Consider the following 12,323-nt stretch of genomic DNA (forward strand, 5'->3'; position numbering starts at 1 on the left):
GTTTTGTTTCGGCGTGCGTGAACCGAACTACGGTAGCTCTGATTCTCATTCCAGATGAGATACGTAGGCATAGGATGCGATATCCTAGCGAGCCCTTTCCTCTCTTTTCCCACCTGTGTTGTTCCCAGTGTGTGTGTGTGTGATGTTTGTGAGCAACTTCTGTTTTAGCAACCTTATCCTATCTTTTTGAGCGTGGATCCCGTCTGTCGCATTACGCGAAAAAACCGGCGGGAAAACAAGAACAACAGAGCCGCCACCGTACGTTATTTATCCCAAGAGAGGGAAAGGAAACGCTCAGAGTAAACCTGGAAAGAACATGGTCTCGCGACCAAAGAGAATGGGATCGGGAGTCGGTTATGCGAAGGGAAGGTATTAGCACCCCTACGCATCCGTCGTACTCGACGGGATCCACGCACAATAGGAAGGAAAATGGTTGCTAAAACACTGCTCATAAACACACAAACTGGCTGAAAGAGACACAAGAAAACAAACAAGACTGACTCGGCAGGATATCGCATCCTGGGCCTACTTAGTCTATCAGGCATAGACATTAGAGTCAAAGTAGTTCGGACTGGGGAAACGACACATGCTCGCTAGGATGTCGCATCCTATGCATACGTATCTTCTCGGACGAAGAAGAATCAGAGCATTCGTAGCTCGGCTCACGCACGCCAAACAAACCCACACAAACACGGGCAAACATGGAACCCGAATGCCAATCGTTGGACTTACATCAGCTTCCGAACCAAACGCACCCACACTGGAAACCAGATGTCACTTGATGGACTTATACCGGACTCCAAGCACACAACAAGAGGATACGGAATGCCAATCGCTGGGCTTACATCCATCTCCTGACAACACACAAAGACAAAACAAAAAGGGCGCCCGGAGAGATCAGCTCATCTCCTGCCTACGTACCTCATCTGGTATGAGGATCAGGGCGACGTAGTTCCCCTACGAAGGGACACATGACTAGCCTAACCAGATAATAGAGGGAGACACAACTAGGGAGACTAACTCGAGCCTAGATGTTATCATGCAAAATCATCCCTAAGTCAAGGCTGCTACCTAACTTGCACATGGAGCAAGCTAAACCTAAGCACAAGCAATAGCAAATCAAACAATTACAGATAGCACACACTATATACATATCAAGTGGGGCTCAAACAAAGGTGAGGCTGCAAGAGCAAGCCAAACTGGAAGGGTAATGTTAGCTCTTAACCTTGACATTGAGAGTCAAGGTGAAGCTGATGAAAGGTGAGTGAAGATTAGACTTCACAGCTCTTATCCCTGGCCAGGGAGAGCTTTAGACAATGAAGTGTGGGTCCAGAAAGTGGGAACCCTTCTACACTTATGACACTGACTCAACTGATCTTGGGTTAATGTCCACAAGGCATCAACATGTGATGTGAGCCAAGGGACGACTCAACAGAATAGCAGGAGGTGGACTACACACCTCTTGTCTCTGCCAATTGCCTTAACAAAGGTCTTTACCTGCTTGGGGACAAAAATAAACAAGCACAAACATTGCCTCCTAAGGAGGACTTCAGACAGGTGGCTGGCTAAGTAACAAGCCAGGTCTTCCAGACTACATGGAGAAGAAGGTGCTATACCTCAATGCAATTGCTATCAAGCAAAGCAATGCAAGTTCTCAAAGAACTATTAGCAACTAATGTACCTGAAATCAATCAAATACAGTCAGTATCCCAATCACAAAGTCAAAACAGACAAATTATGAACCAACAGTCAACACAATCAATCACATGTGCAAAGCACAAACTCAAAGCAAATGAGTTAGCATCCTACAAAACAAACCAAGTTAGTTCATGATAATCAACCAAATTAGATCAACTTGAATTAGTCTCTTCAAAGCATTTGCTTCTTAACCTGAAAAGTCAAACTCAAACATGAGAAGTGAGACCACTAGGACAAGCCTAGGGTCAAAAGGAGGTGAAAAATTCAAAACAGCAAGTGAAAATGGATCAAAATCAAGATTTATCAAACAAGAGTAGAATCCAATTGGTCTCACATCAAAACTATGCACCAAATCCATTTCATAAGCTAAACATGTCAAACTATGCATTTTGGAATCACGTTGGAGAAAACAGAATGACCACAATCAAACCAATACCAAAATAGCTCAATAAATTCCCAGAAAATTCAAGTCTAAGCAGCACACATTCAATGAGCAACATACCAAATTTCATGCTATTTGGACCAGAGGAAGTATGGAAATTAAATTCACGAAGTCAACACAAGTTTAAGCAAGCCAATATAAGGCATCAAAACATGCATCCACTTCAATCAATCATAAAACAGAGACAAAACATGATAAATGAATGGGACCAAAGCCAAAATTCACTTCAAGATGTCTACCATACACATGTCAAATTTCACATCCATCCAATTAATAACCAGAATTTCCCAAATCAAATACAAACATGTCTCACAAATGGTCAACAATTGGTCAAGCAGAAAATAAAATCTCAATCAAATAAGAAATGGATTCAAAAATTCCAGAAAAATTCACATATATTCCCAACATTCACAAGTATCCTCATGCCAAAATCCAGCTCAATTCAAGTTTAACAAGCATAGAAAATAAAATCAAGAAGATGCACAAAGCATGGCATGGCACAAAATGTAACACTCCAATGATCATGTCATAACTCTCAATCCAGGAACTCAAAAATTACAAACCACATATCCAAATCACCAGGAAAGAGTCTAGATCATGCATATAAAATTTCAAGCATTTTGGAGCAGGCATCAAGATTTTATGATCAAAATAGTGAGCATGGTGCCCAAAAGGACATATCCAAACAAACCCTAAGCCTTTTCAAAATCCATCCGTGCACAAAATTATTAAAAATCACCATAAAATCCAGCACATGATAAGGAGAATGACACAAAAAATTGCATATGATTTGGATTAAAATTGAAGGAGTTATTGATTTTTGAATGAGAAAAAAAAATGAAAAATGAAGGAATGATCATGGAAGAACATATGAACATGTGGAAGAAAAAATGCCAAGGCAAAAATGAAGAAATGCACACACACGGAATCGAACCGTGTCCAGATTCACATGAGCGCGTTTGGACTAAAACGCTGCGTTTCCACTTATTACATGGCGCCTTCTGATTGGCTGCCTGGCGCGGTAAACACAAATTTGAAAATGAAGCCAAGCGAAAAAGATCAACAAGCATTCTGGACGCGAAAATCACATGTTCTTCATCACACTCATCATGTTCATCACACTCATGAACTTTTTCTCACAAAAACTAGCAAGTGATATACCAATCGAATCATCACATCATGTAGATCACTAATCTAACAAGCAACTAACCTAATTCTAATCATGCTTCACAGATCGAGCAAAATAAGTTTCACGTTCAAATGTTCAGATCCACATAACTTCATCAATACCTAATGAAAATTCAGGATCTAAGTTGCAGTGTAACCTATGTTCCACGATCTACCTAAGCCACATGTTAATTTCAAGAATCGAAGGTTTTGAAATCTCACCTTATGAATGTGCAGTTCTTGATTCTGGTGATTTCGAGGCTTGGAAGCTGAAAACAGAAGTCCAATGATGATCAGGAAGGTGTATGGAGTGAGTAGTTTAGCTCAGAACAGCTCCAGCTTCAAGAATTATCAAACTGCCATGGGAGAAGCTCGAATGCAACAGTCACGAATCTTCAATGATTTGGCCAATGTTTTGCGCAACAGTTCTTCAACAATACCTGTAGAGGAAGATCAACACAAGTACCAACAAAGAGAGTGAAGAAATTCAATGGAAAAGTGAAAAAAGTTTGAAAAGAGTTTGAGAGAATTTGATGAATTTTCTGTTTTGGATCTGAAAGAATGAATGTGATTATGTGTTTCTGTTATGCTTAAGGCTGTATATGATGTACTAATCCAATTTGTTAAACAAGATTAAGCAAATTCAAGTGAATTAGAAAAAATGCAATTTCAAGCTAAGTGGCCAAAATGCCCTTTTCCAATTGCAGCCAATGTAACAGTGCAAATGCAACTGAAACAAGTCACAAATCCTGTTTATGATGTGTTGGAAATGGTTTTGAGTGAAAATTACATGTATTTTTCAAATTGACTATTTTTCCCACCAAAATGCAAAATGAACACTTGAAAAATGGACTTTTGCTATGATGATTTTTGATGAAATGTGATGATGCATCATGAAAGTACATGTCAAATGTGATTTGCTCAAAGAAAGATCACCCAATTTGGCCTTTCCATTCAAAAGTTATGCCACTTTGAATTTCAACTTTTTCTGGAAATGATTTGATCATAACTTGCCAACCACACATGGGAAATGAGTGTTCTTGGACTTTTTAGAAATGGGAGAACAAGATCTTCAACTTCCATGTTGGACAAAATTCCATTTGAAGCTTGTATGATGATGTAAATTTGAGGAGAAGAACTTTCCATTTTTGGAAGTTTCCAATTACAGGTCACCTGCTATTTTAGGAAACTTTTCATCTGACTTCAAATTCTTCAATCTTGATCTTTGAAATGTCAAATGAGACTTGTATGGACATGAATGAAGCCTTTCAAACCATCTCCCACCTTCAAATCCATAAAATCAGGCATAGTTGACCACAGTTGACCTCCTAGGGTTTCAGATGAAATTCAGCCTGACTGATGACTTCTGAGCATCCAATCTTTGGCCAAACCACTTCACAATGATCACATAATCATATGAACTTGATAAACCAACCCTAGGGCTTTGTCTCAATGGAAATGCACTTGCTTGCTTGATTGACTGATTCTCCTGATCAGTTTGACCTAATCTTGTCTGATGGCTTGCACTTGGGCAAAGGACAATGCAATGCTATACAGTGGACTATATTATGTTAATGACCTAATATGAAAATGTATGTACACAAGGTAGGTGCAAATTTGAGGTGCTACACCGTCGAGTACGACGGATGCGTAGGGGTGCTAATACCTTCCCTTCGCATAACCGACTCCCGATCCCATTCTCTTTGGTCGCGAGACCATGTCTTTTCCAGGTTTACTTCGAGCATTTCCTTTCCCTCTTTTGGGATAAATAACGCACGGTGGCGGCTCTGTGTTGTTTTTATTTTAGCCCGCCGGTTGTTTTTCGCGGATGCGACAGCTGGCGACTCTGCTGGGGAATAGAGAAGTTGACCTATTGCTGGTCCATCTTCCCTAAGCGAGTCTCTCCTAGCGCTCTAGGGTAGTTTAGGTTGCTTGTGCTGCTATTTATGGCATTTATTATTATACTGTACATATGTATATTTGCATAAATATTTGCATGCATCATACTATCATTTTGCTGTCCTCTGTACAGGTGGTTCCTTTGTTTTGGGGTGGGTGTTCTGAGTGGGGCTAAAACCCAGGCCCGAGTATGCACCTAGGATTAGTGTGGTCTCACGTTCCTCATTTTCTTTATCAACATATTGTTGTAACGTGACATACCACAAGCCGGACGAGGTTCATTTGAGAGTGCTCTTCCTTTGTGGGGTTCCACTTTGGTTGGGTTACTTCTTTTGAGCTGTTGACTTCGGTGACCGTTCATTCCCGGATCTTTGGTTTAGACGATCTTAAGAGAGCTACAACGGCACACCCGAAAGGGCAAACCCGTTGAGTATCTTTGCCCGATTGTCGAGACTATTATCCGCCTTAGGATGACCTGATTAGAATTTACCTGTGAGGGGAGGGTTGATTCTTACAGATGCATGTTCAGATGGTGACTTTGATGGTGACTGATGGTTCCGTTGATCAGAGTCATATTTATGAGTCGGATTTATGGGCATTTATTTCTGAAACGCCGGAGTACTGTCCGTGTTATTTATCAGTGGGGATCCGTTTATTTCAGGATTCCCTGGGCCGATTCAGAGGTTGTGGTTATCTGCTCAGAGATTGTCTGGTGATGATGGTGATGTACCTTTCAGTTCCGTTTATTTCGGAACCCCCAAGTCGGATTTGTGGTTACATATTCCTTCAGATGGTTGGGATCAGTTCAGAGATCAGGGTTTCAGAGCAACAGATGTTCAGATGACTTGGAGGATGGCATTATGCATTGCATTCATTCATCAGCATCATCACATTTTGCATTTACCTGCATCTAACCCATGTTTATCCATATGCAGGGACATTTTTGATTGCGATCCTGGTTGAGAGATTTCCTTGCTCAGACATGAGGACCGGTTTGAAGCATGACGTCGCCTACAATTTCTTTGACCCAGAGATCAGTATGCTGAGAGATATGATAGCATTGATTACGCCCGACCATGTGGGGATGTTTAGAGAGTCATACGGTGGTATTCTGAAGTTGGTTTTCAGGCTCACAGGCAGTGACAGAAGCGCCATTCATACTCTTCTCCAGTTCTATGACCCGGGTTTGAGATGTTTCTTGTTCCCGGATTATTTGTTGGGACCTCTGATGGAGGACTACGCTAGCGTCCTGGGTATTCAGATCAAAGATCAGATTCCTTTCTATGCCACTAAGGTGGAGCCCGATGTTGTGGAGATTTCTCGTGCTCTTTACTTGAGCCCGGAGGCGACCAAAGGGGGTTTGAAGGAGAAAGGAAAGTTACCCGGTTTTCATTTGAGTTTCTTGGAGGCTAAAGCCAAGGAGCATGCTGCTTTGGGTAATTGGAAGACGGTCTGTGCCTTGATTGCTGTGAGCATTTATGGGACCATCTTGTTCCCTAATCAGAAGAGCTTTGTGGACCATAATGCTATCAGATTGTTTATACAGAGGAATCCCATTCCTACTCTGATTGGAGATGTCTATTACTCGGTTCATAACAGGAACGAGAAGCGGCGTGGGGGATTGATCAGGTGTTGTGCCCAGTTGCTATACAAGTGGTTTATGGGGTATTTGCCTTCCCGAGGTGCTTTTGCTTCTCTTGATCCTACGGTCAAGTGGTCGGTCAAGTTGATGGGTTTGCGAGCCACTGATATAGCTTGGACTCATAACGGTATGGCTGGACAAGATTTCATCTACAGTTGTGGGAGTTTTCCCAATGTGCCTCTCGTAGGAGTGCAGGGTTGCATTAATTACAACCCGACGCTTCTTAGGAGACAAATGGGGTTTGCTATGGAGGTTCCTCCTCTCGAGCGCGAGATTCAGGAGTCTTTCTATTTCCCGGATGAGGGTAATCTGACACGGTTGAAGCAGGTGTCTGGGGCATGGCGCAACATTAAGAGAAAGGGAAAGGTTCCTTTTGGCAAGGTTAACAACCGGTCTTTTCCTCCATTTGATGATTGGCTTCGGAAGAGAATTGAGCTCACGTATCTACCTTTTCCTGGAGGTGATCCTTGGTGTCCTTTGATTGAGGGTCCGCGTTCTTCTGTCAGTATGGAAGAATTCCTCGAGATGAAGAGAGCCAGAGATCAGTTGCAAGCGGAGAAGACTGAATTGGAGATGAGTGTTGCTCGGATTCAAATGGCTAATCAGGAGATCAGAGTAAGGATGGAAGATCAAGATAAGCGACATGCTCTTGCAGTGAAGCGCTTTGAGATGGATACTGCTTACTATGGGAAGATCAGCCAAGCCCTAGCATCGTCGACAAAGGAGCACGACATCACTAAGGAGAAGCTAGCCAGAGCTTCAAGGGTCATTGAAGATGAGAAGAGAAGGCAAATCCTTGTGAGGGATCAGAGGGAAGACAGAGTCAGAATCCTCGTCGCTGAGTGGGAAGCAAAGTTGAAGACCAAGGAAGCAAAGAACACGAAGATCACTGCTGAGAGAGATCATTATCTCGCTGAGAGAGATCATTACTTCAGACAGATGAAGATTCACCAGAAGGAGGTGGGGAGATTGCAGCAGGAGAACACCGAGCTCAGGTTCTCCGCAGAGTTTGCTAGGATGGTTGATGATGTAAGGCCTTATGTAGGACCTTCGTCAGGCTAGACCTTATTCATTTGTGGGGATTACCGTCAGGCCTGTTGACGGAATTCACTTACTTATATTTCCTTCCTAATTCTGGAGAATTGTATCTGATTTGTATCAGCTTTGATGTATGACTATGGCACTCATTGTGTACTTGTGATATGCATGATTGTTTTCATTCAGTGATCTATCTTCAAGCTTTATTTTCTTTCCCGTATGCACTCACACAGCACACATGGTTGGGTGGTATTTTGCTAAATCATATATCCCTGATTTGTATGATGAAACCAAATGATGAATGTCAGAATATTGTCGCTGGATTATTATCTGTCTTGATGAAACCAGGATCGAAAAGACAGAGTGTTCCTCATATGGATAGACATTGCATTCATGCATAATCATAATAACTTGTCTTCTATTTTGCAGGTGTCAGTGCCTAACATGTTTGATTGATACAGGAATGATGAATCCACCCAACGCCGACGTTCTCGACCTGAAAGAGAAGATAGGTGAGTTGTTCAACATCATGCAAGGGCTCGCCGTGGGGCAGAGAGCAATCGCTGAGAGGTTGGAGAGGATTGAAAATTGGTTGAGAATGGGGAAAATCCAGGGAGATGCTCTATCGTCTGGAGTAAAGAAGCCCTCTGGCAGTGTTCAACACAAGAAGGAGGTTGAGTCAAGTGATGGGCATGCCAAAAGGGGTAAAGATCGTTATCACCCATATGCTGCTGCATTAACCATTCCTGCTGGTAATCAATCTGTACTACAACAACGACATTCACCTCCACAGAGAACACAGAAAGCTGGGTGCCAAGTGAGAAGAAGGACGACAGATCGTCATTTTAATAAGTCGCCCGTGACTTATGCCTCTCTGTTTAAAAGGTTGAAGGATCTTGGGTTGGTGCAGCCTAGGACATTGGTTCCAGGGAAACCGGATAAGAGGCTTGCAAGTTATGATGAGAATGTCAGGTGCGAGTTCCATGCTGGTGCACCCGGACATCACATTGAGGATTGCAAAGCTTTTAAGCATGTCGTTCAAGATTTGGTGGATTCTAAAGCCATCAATTTTGCACTGATGTTGGATGTTAATACTAACCCCATGCCTATGCAGGGCCCTTTGGGGATGAATGTGATGTCCAAAGACAAGAGGAAAATGGATGAAACGAACGAGGACCAGTTGAAGATTCCAATGCCTGTGGTCCAGAAGCGTCTGATGAAGAGTGGGGCTTTCCCTGGTGTTGATAACTGTTGTGCGGCTGTCGCCACAAAGGGGCGTGCAATGATGAGGGAAACAATTCAAGGAACGATTGGAGTAGGAATGGACGATGTAAGATGTAGAGCACCCAGTCTGGCAGTTGAAACCGTCAAGGTGGAGAACGTCATTCTTGCTGAGAAAGAGAAGAAGCTGTCCATTTCTTCTTACAAACAAGCCCTAGAAATGGTGAAGAACAGAGAGGCCCAAGGCTGGGGAAAAATCATAGACATTGTGGTGAAGGCAGATATGTTTGGGGTTGGCTATCATCCAGATCAAGACTTGTTTGGGCAAAACAGAGGATGTCGTCCACCGTTCACATTCGTCAGTGCTGGAATGTTGGATCCAGGTCACGCCTGTACAGTGGGTGGAGAGATTGACAGTGACTGTAAATTGGACTCGTGGATAAAAGCGTGCGTACCAGGGAGCTGGAAGGCCTCAAAGGTCATCACTGTCACTGTCACACCCCGATTTTTGACCCTGATATTCATATCATTATTTCATTCATTATTTGCTCCTCATGATTTTGTTCCTCTACTATGGTACTTTTTTTTTTCATAAGCATCAAGTGGTCTCCTTTTCTGTTATGGGTGCACCATGTTTACAAGGAGATTCAAGGAGGTCTCCTCTACTATGATGAACACTGTTTGATTCAAGGAGATTCCAGTGGTTTACCATGTTTTAAGGGAGAATCATTATCATGTGAGTTTTTTTTTTTTTTCAAGAGGGACCGAGCCTGGTTATCGTCGGAATCAAGCTAGTGGCCGAAGGTCATCCTTTATTTGCATGGATTTTAATAGATAATTCAAGGGAAACACAAAAGGAGTCTCAATCATGTTCTATAATTTGGTTTTGATATTGGGATTTAAATCTAAAGGGGGCATTTGGTCGAAGCTACTAATAGTCACGTGCAAACTTTATGCTTGGATCCTAAGGAAACAAATGTGCATCATGTTTTTGTTAACCGAGCGACATTCAAAGTAGGCTAAAACAATGCAAGAGAAAATAATAAATCTTCGTTAGATCGTAATTGAAGTGGCATACAAAGGAGAAACTAGTATGTTAATTGAGGAAAATTACAAGCATTGAAAATGATACAATAAGATTAGTTGTTGGCCATTAATACTGGACCAAGCAACCAAAAATCTAATTCGTTGGTCACTCCAAACCAAGTCCTTCACCAGTTGTTGGATGACGTGGGTCAGCAAGGGAGTTGTAATGGTTACCATAATGAAAACTCAGGCGTACTGGTGGTGAATCAGTGTCATAGCTTCCATGAAATGTATTGATAGGCTCTGTGGAGTAGGAGTATATATGAATAGGTCTATTATACATTTCAGACATGGCTTGGATCTCAACATTGTTGCCATAAACCTTATCTCTTCTCTTCCTCTTACAGTATGAGGAGAAACTTTCTGTTGTAAATTGAGAAAAGTGATACCTCTCCCGCTCCATGTAATCTATGCTCATCTGCCTAACCAAATCATACAGTTCTGAGTCCCCATACACTTGGTCTGCAACAACACGAAAAAGGCAGTTGCCATCTGCCGTCATTCTTTTTACTTCATAGCCTTTAACCCTTTTAATATCAATTTCAAACTGCCACTCCCTTTCTGCATCAGCATAAAAATACACATGCATTTGGCTTTGAACTCACAATGAGGAGAAATGCTCATGAAGGCTGTAGCAACTAGAATCAAACCTGCAAAAACCAGTTGATACATTGCCATAAACCTCAAACAGAAACAAGGAAATGCTGCAGCAGCAATAAATCCATCATCCAATGCTTAATTCAAATGCAAGCTACAATGGAGAGATTGAAGTCTACCTTGCCTTGTTCTCCCCTTGATATGATTACTGTAATGTTTGGCTTACATCAAGACCACCATATCATCATCATCATGTTAACCTACAATAAAATATCTAAAAGGGCCTACACATTTCTGAATGTTGCCACAAATTCATCAGCAAATGGCCATAGCAAAAGAAGCTGGTCGAGATTAGCAAGGTTGCATATCATTCACATCAGCCTGCAAGCAAGTACAAATCAACCCAAGTTAGCTTGCAACCATGTTCATTGCTTGGTACCACATTAAAATAGCAAGCCAGTAGGTTACATATCTAGTAAGGCATCAAAACAGCTCATGTCACACATGTAATGTCAAGTCATGAAATCACAATTATTCAAAAAAGAACAGCTGCCATGCACTAGCGCCCTGCATCACATCATAGTATGCATAAGCATTCATAGCAAGCATCATATGGCACGTCACAATGGGGAGGAAAGCTTGATACTGTAAAGCTACCTGTTTTGCATATGGTCAGACAAGAAGTGGCAAAACATTTACAATGCAACCATTACCACTCAGAGCTGCGAATGACCTTGTTAGACAGTTGCATCGACCAGTTTACCGAAATCAGAAATTTAAATTGTGGTTTAGCTACTTTGAGATATATGGTGGAAAATTGTATGATCTTCTTGGTGACAGGAAGAAACTCTTAATGAAAGAGGATGGACGGCAACAAGTTTGTATTGTAGGACTACAAGAATTTGAAGTTTCTGATGTACAGATTGTCAAAGAATTCATCGAAAAAGGGAATGCAGTAAGAAGTACAGGATCCACTGGCGCAAATGAGGAGTCCTCCAGGTTACAAGAAATTCACTGCAGTAACACAATTGAATTAGCTGGAGGTTACAAGAAATTCACTGCAGTAACACATAATAGCCAGTAAAGCGTTAGAATTCCAGAAAATATCCCAATTTGGAATTAAGACAAAATTCAAGAAGAAAGCTTGCGTTAAGAGTACCTTTTCGAATCTAGCATCAACAGGGTAATCCGAGTCTGAACATCAAGAAAGGTATTTTGCAGGATGCTTCTTGGATCCACCATAGCAATCCGAAAACCCTAATTCACAGAACATAAATAGGGAAGAGAATCAGTAAGGAATTAACGACAAAAAAAACTTGGAGGCGGAAAATCTCAAACAAAACCCTAAAATCCCAAAATCGATTACCTGGATTGGGAGGCCAGCTTCTTCACGCCTTTCATCGCCGCCGTGACACTTTGTAAGAACTTCTCCTTTTTCCTTTTCTCCTTTTCATATGCTTGTTGATGGAGATATCGTGAGAGTTGAGAGAGAGTGATTCTTTGAGTTTGAGAGTGTGAGAGGGTTCGTTGATG

Source organism: Lathyrus oleraceus, chromosome 5 (genome assembly GCF_024323335.1).
Source record: "Lathyrus oleraceus cultivar Zhongwan6 chromosome 5, CAAS_Psat_ZW6_1.0, whole genome shotgun sequence".
NCBI classification, from domain to species: Eukaryota; Viridiplantae; Streptophyta; class Magnoliopsida; order Fabales; family Fabaceae; genus Lathyrus; species Lathyrus oleraceus.